Here is a 5,954-nt window from a genome sequence, read left to right as displayed (position 1 = left end):
TTTTTGTAACATTATAAATGTCTTTATCGTCACTTTTGATCAATTTAAAGCATCCTTGCTATATAAAAGTATTAATTTCTATCATTTCCCAAAAAAATAAAATAAAATAATAATTATACTGACTCCAAGCTTTTTAATGGTATATGTATAATGTTACAAAAGCTTTTTATTTTCAGATAAATGCTGATCTTTGGATCTTTCTATTGGATCTTTCTTACTGTTCAAAAAATTTTGACTGGTAGTGTATGTATGTAGCCTATGTATCACACTCATATCACATCTTGTTTTGGATAAGAATAAAACGTCAGGTCCGACGTCGATATCGTGTCTTTTTCATTTAAATCTAGCTTTATTCGCATTGGCCCATGGAAACCTCTATGAACACACTTGACTTGACTTGACTTGACTGGGACGAATTTACGTTTTATTAAAAAGTGTTTATGTATTCTACACTCATGGCACACAGCCACGCACATACATTAGGATAGGTTAGATGTCTGCCTCCGTTGCGAGTTCCTATCAAGCACTTTACCAATTCAACGACTCTCTTCTTCTCCTCCTGCCTGGCTCTTTGGCCCGCATCACTCACCGCAGAGCAAGCCTGTTCTTGATAAAGCTGCTGTGAAAACGTGGGAAAAGCTGACGAGGAAGAAGTTGGGGTGAAGCGATCCTTATATAGGCGGAGTAAAATAATTAATCGCTCCGTCTATAGCGCATTGTGATTGGATGTTTACACTGTCAATACAGGAGACAAACCAATGGGCCACTGGCTGCTCGCTGTCCCTGTGTGATGGTCTTCGGCAAAAAAAAAAAACTTCTGTCGGCCCCTTAAGTGCGTCGGCCCACCGGGAAAATGCCCGGTATGCCCAATTACCAATCCAGCCCTGTACTCACCTCTGCACCAATAAAATACGCAACACTATGTTTTACTTTTAAATTTTTTGTAATATCTAATAATTTAACTTACACTGTAAGTTCTCCTTGATATTGCATAATTTCGAGGCGTGTGAGTTAAAGATAGAGTTGATTAAAGGTCCCTTCACACCAAGAACAATTACTTTAAAGATAACTTGTTAACAAACTTTGAGGTTGGCTTGATAAAGCCTAGCCTGAAAGTTTGAAGCCATTATAAAAGCTTGAAGTTTGAACGTTTAGGTTTAGAAGACCTGGAGAGACTGCAGTATTTTTATGTTATAAAGAATCGTAACATTGACAAAGCATAATATGGGAATAATGTCTGTCAACAATATTATGAAATAAATGTTTTAATAGATTTTAACATTTGTTTGTGATGTTATGTTGTATTTATTGTCTACTGGCCACTACTGTACTCACAGCGCATCTCAATTCTCACAAAGATGCGTCCTGTGTTCTCGGGTCCTTCTGGGTTCATTCTTTCAAAGTAGCCTGTCAAGACGGGTCTCCATGAGCACACAAATCTGTTCTTTGTTCTTCTATCGTGTCGCTCGCACCAGTGGCTCAAATATTTTTTTCACAGTCGCAAGCAGTTTTTAAACCTTTAAATTGTACGATTTTACAGGTTTTGAAACAACTGCCACGGCTCTTTGTCTTTCACTGGGAAGCAAATTCATGAACATCTGTTCTTCAGTTCTTCAAAAAATTGTAAGTATCATGTGGAAATGGGGAAATGAAATCTTGCCTGTGGTTATCATAGTGAAGTTATAATTGTAGCAGTTAAAGTACTTATTAAAGAAACAGATATAAATAAGTAATTGTTTGTTCCTTGTATACATGTTCATTTTAGTTAGCAGAAGTATTCAAGGACACTTTAGAGATTGGCATAACATTGGTCTCAATGGGACAGTTCACCAAAATCACCATTTACTCACCCTCATGTTGTTCCAAACCTGTATGACATGTTTTCTTATGCATAACACAAAAAAAACATTTTAAAATTGTGTCCTTTTGGCAATTTACAGTGAACGTTTTGAACCAATGATGCTCTGGACCCACATTAAATGGACATAAACAGTCTAATTATTTTTCAATTTGTGTTTCAGGAACCAGACCACAGGAACCAGTTGAGTCCTCTGCACAATGTGACATTGCTGCAGCCTGGAATTGAACTGCTGGTTTCGTCTGGTCAGAGGAGAACTGGCCCCCCGAGGTTTTTTTCTCCATTCTGTCACCGATGGAGTTTCGGTTCCTTGCCGCTGTTGCCTCTGGCTTGCTTAGTTGGGGACACTTAATTTCCAGCGATATCGTCGACTTGATTGCACAGACACTATTGTCTGGTCAGAGGAGAACTGGCCCCCCGACTGAGCCTGGTTTCTCCCAAGGTTTTTTCTCCATTCTGTCACCGATCGATTTTCGGTTCCTTGCCGCCGTTGCCTCTGGCTTGCTTAGTTGGGGACACTTAATTTCCAGCGATATCGTCGACTTGATTGCACAGACACTATTTAAACTGAACTGAGCTGGATGATGACATCACCGAATTCAAAGATGAACTGCCTTTAACTGAAAATTTGAGTGTTTACTATTATCATTTTGCATTATTGACACAATATTTTCGTAAATAATGCTGTACAGTTGCTTTGACACAATCTGTATTGTTAAAAGCGCTAAATAAATAAAGGTGACTTTCACAGATGACAAATCATCGTTTGGAACAACATGAGGGTGAGTAAATGATGACAAGATTTTCATTTACTGCTGAACTATCCCTTTAAGATTGTACACATGCAGCCAAACACCTGAGCCATAAATGCAAAATTATAATGACAATACTGTTTGGAGAACAAACACAGCCCTTTACTAAAGTCATGCTTTTAAGAACCCTCCCAAAAAATCATTGTAATATAATGAAATATGTGTGGTTTCTATGGTGATTGCAGAAACATTTACTTTCAGAATACATGGCTACTTTTACATAAGGTTTTACAGATTTTGCTTGTGTGTGTCAGGAACATGTGAATACAGAGCGTCAGAAACACCCAAAATTCATCAGAAACAGCAAAGAAACAGGAAGCTACAAGCGGTGTATATATATCGTTTCACCTCCTCTGTGTGCACACTAGCACCAGTCTATTAGTCTTTCTTCTATAAATCACCCTTCTCTCAATTGCATGTGTGTGTGCGTGTGCGCGTGTGTGTATGAACTCACATGAATGTTATATTGCTCTCTCATCTTCTGACGCAGACAGCAAGATACCACCATGCAGCAGTCCAGCAATGGCATGCAGAAACACCAGCCAAACTGAGATACAGTCTGACACTGCATACAGGGGAAACAACAAAGGGCACAACAACCTGAAACACACATGAGGGTTGTTTTAGTTCTGGGCCTGCAGTAAATTTAAAGAGGATTTCTTCTACACCTTCATCCAAAGTTGAGGTTGAACAGATCTTGCTGGTGCTGCATTTTAGCACTTTCTAAAGTGTGTGTGTGTGTTATTGTTCTACATTTGCCTGCATCTTATCATTGAAAAGCCATAAAAAAACTGTGGTTAAGAAATAAAAGCTGCACTAAAGTCAACTAGATGATCTCATAAATTCGGCCTACATCAATACTTTTTTTATTATTATAATTTTATCACCCTTCTCTCAATTGCATGTGTGTGTGCGTGTGCGCGTGTGTGTATGAACTCACATGAATGTTATATTGCTCTCTCATCTTCTGACGCAGACAGCAAGATACCACCATGCAGCAGTCCAGCAATGGCATGCAGAAACACCAGCCAAACTGAGATACAGTCTGACACTGCATACAGGGGAAACAACAAAGGGCACAACAACCTGAAACACACATGAGGGTTGTTTTAGTTCTGGGCCTGCAGTAAATTTAAAGAGGATTTCTTCTACACCTTCGTCCAAAGTTGAGGTTGAACAGATCTTGCTGGTGCTGCATTTTAGCACTTTCTAAAGTGTGTGTGTGTGTCATTGTTCTACATTTGCCTGCATCTTATCATTGAAAAGCCATAAAAAACTGTGGTTAAGAAATAAAAGCTGCACTAAAGTCAACTAGATGATCTCATAAATTCGGCCTACATCAATACTTTTTTTATTATTATAATTTTTTTTTTCATTTTCTGATTTCATAACATCAAAACAGGTTTGGGATCAGGTAGGATTTCACATTCAAACAAGTTGGAATAAAGAAAAGGGAACCGAGAGTTCATGGGTCAGTAGGTGACTTGTTCTACATTTGCCTGCATCTTATCATTGAAAAGCCATAAAAAACTGTGGTTAAGAAATAAAAGCTGCACTAAAGTCAACTAGATGATCTCATAAATTCGGCCTACATCAATACTTTTTTTATTATTATAATTTTTTTTTTCATTTTCTGATTTCATAACATCAAAACAGGTTTGGGATCAGGTAGGATTTCACATTCAAACAAGTTGGAATAAAGAAAAGGGAACCGAGAGTTCATGGGTCAGTAGGTGACTTACAAGTGCTCATATCAGAACAGCAGTCACAGATGCCTGTAGTCCAGGTACCAGAGGAGACATGCTGGGTTGTCACAATAGTAGTAGTAGTTTGTCCTGCCATGACTGCGAGGCGAGGGAGGAAGCAAGAAGCAGCAAGGGTGTGGGATGTGGGGTGGGGGGTGAAGGGAGAGTGAGAAAGAAAAGGAGATGAATGACTGTGAACTTTAAAGTACGCTTAAAGTCACACTTTATTCGTTATAGAACCTCAGGTTTAGAGTTGCCAACTTAGTTAGACATCTCTTTTTTTACTCATTTCTTCCACACATTCTAAATCCTGTTGAAATGAAAACTGAATTCCGAGCTTGTTATAAACTCCCTTAAAAGTTACACAGTTTTGAACGTGAAGGTTAACTTTACAGTTCATTTTTTTTCCATGATGAGATTAATGAAGTGGAAACTAACTGTTTGGACAATTTAAGAGATAAAATACAAAACTTAATGAAAATGTATGCTACTCTCATATTAGCTACAAGAAGCCTATAATGCGATCACATTTCAGATTGTGTGGTTATTGTGAAAGTAAATATTTCGATAATTAAACAACCGAGCGTGACAAGGTCTCATAAAAATAATTTCGCATTTAGCACTCGATCATTTAAAGAAAAAAAATCCTTATTATATAATTATTTAGTTAACTTTTGCAGGGTTTTTGGTAAGATTTCTTAAGACAAATATAGAATGAAACATTTCGACATCTTAGTAAATAAACGAATGATCTACCTCGCTTTCAGTCTGGAGAAGTGTTGCAGTGGTGGTCTGCAGTGAAATGAAACCTAACTCTGAGGGAAGGTGCTTTGCCGCTAAAAGAGCGCTATGCTTCAGCGGAATTTATTTTCCGTTTGTTTTTCTGGTCAACACAAAAAGGGAAGGCGCGTCAACCAGAGGTGGACAGTAACGAAGTACATTTTATTGAGTATTGTACTTAGTACACTTTTTGAGTATCTGTACTTAACTTGAGTATTATTTTTTTCTGGAAACTTATTACTTTAACGTCACTACATTTGAAAGACCAATATTGTACTTTTCACTCCACTACAATTCTATCAAGGTCCTCGAAGTAGAAAGTAGTTACTATGTAGCAGCTTTGAAAGTCAGTGGGTGATTTTTTCTTCTCTTAAACGTGCCGGGTTTTTTTCTTTAGACAGCCTATCAGTAATCACTCTTGTAGGCTATAGGGTTACGTGAAGTGATTTCCCAGCATTTTTTGAACACTGACCAGTTGCAAATGTAATATTTATTTACTACAATTCAATAATACGTTTATATTCTGGTATATATTAGACACAATATTGCCTGATTTTGCAAAACTGAGTAAACGAAAATATTACCTATAAGCCACAGAAGAACTGTTGTGCATCTCCTAACAAAAAACAATAGGTGTTTGAATTGAAGCAGCATTGCACAGACTGTTCTGTGTATGACATCAAAGTACCACAAGAGAAATTAGAGCATCTTAAATTATTATTATTTTTTTTTTTTATGTCAAATAAATCTTGCTTTTTT

General features: G+C 37.4%; 1 long non-coding RNA gene across 1 annotated transcript; it reads right to left on the bottom strand.

Moving 5' to 3' along the window:
• Positions 1 to 3,615: 3,615 nt before the first annotated feature.
• Positions 3,616 to 5,243, bottom strand: LOC107707049 (uncharacterized). Its single transcript, XR_001636219.1, has 3 exons — positions 5,172 to 5,243; positions 4,413 to 4,514; positions 3,616 to 3,756 (listed from the first exon to the last, which is right to left on the bottom strand). It is a non-coding gene; the product is annotated as an uncharacterized LOC107707049 (long non-coding RNA).
• Positions 5,244 to 5,954: the final 711 nt, after the last annotated feature.

This window comes from Sinocyclocheilus rhinocerous, unplaced genomic scaffold, assembly GCF_001515625.1.
Source record: "Sinocyclocheilus rhinocerous isolate Xijiao unplaced genomic scaffold, SAMN03320098_v1.1 scaffold865, whole genome shotgun sequence".
Classification (NCBI taxonomy): Eukaryota; Metazoa; Chordata; class Actinopteri; order Cypriniformes; family Cyprinidae; genus Sinocyclocheilus; species Sinocyclocheilus rhinocerous.
This window is presented reverse-complemented; position numbering and strand designations above follow the sequence as displayed.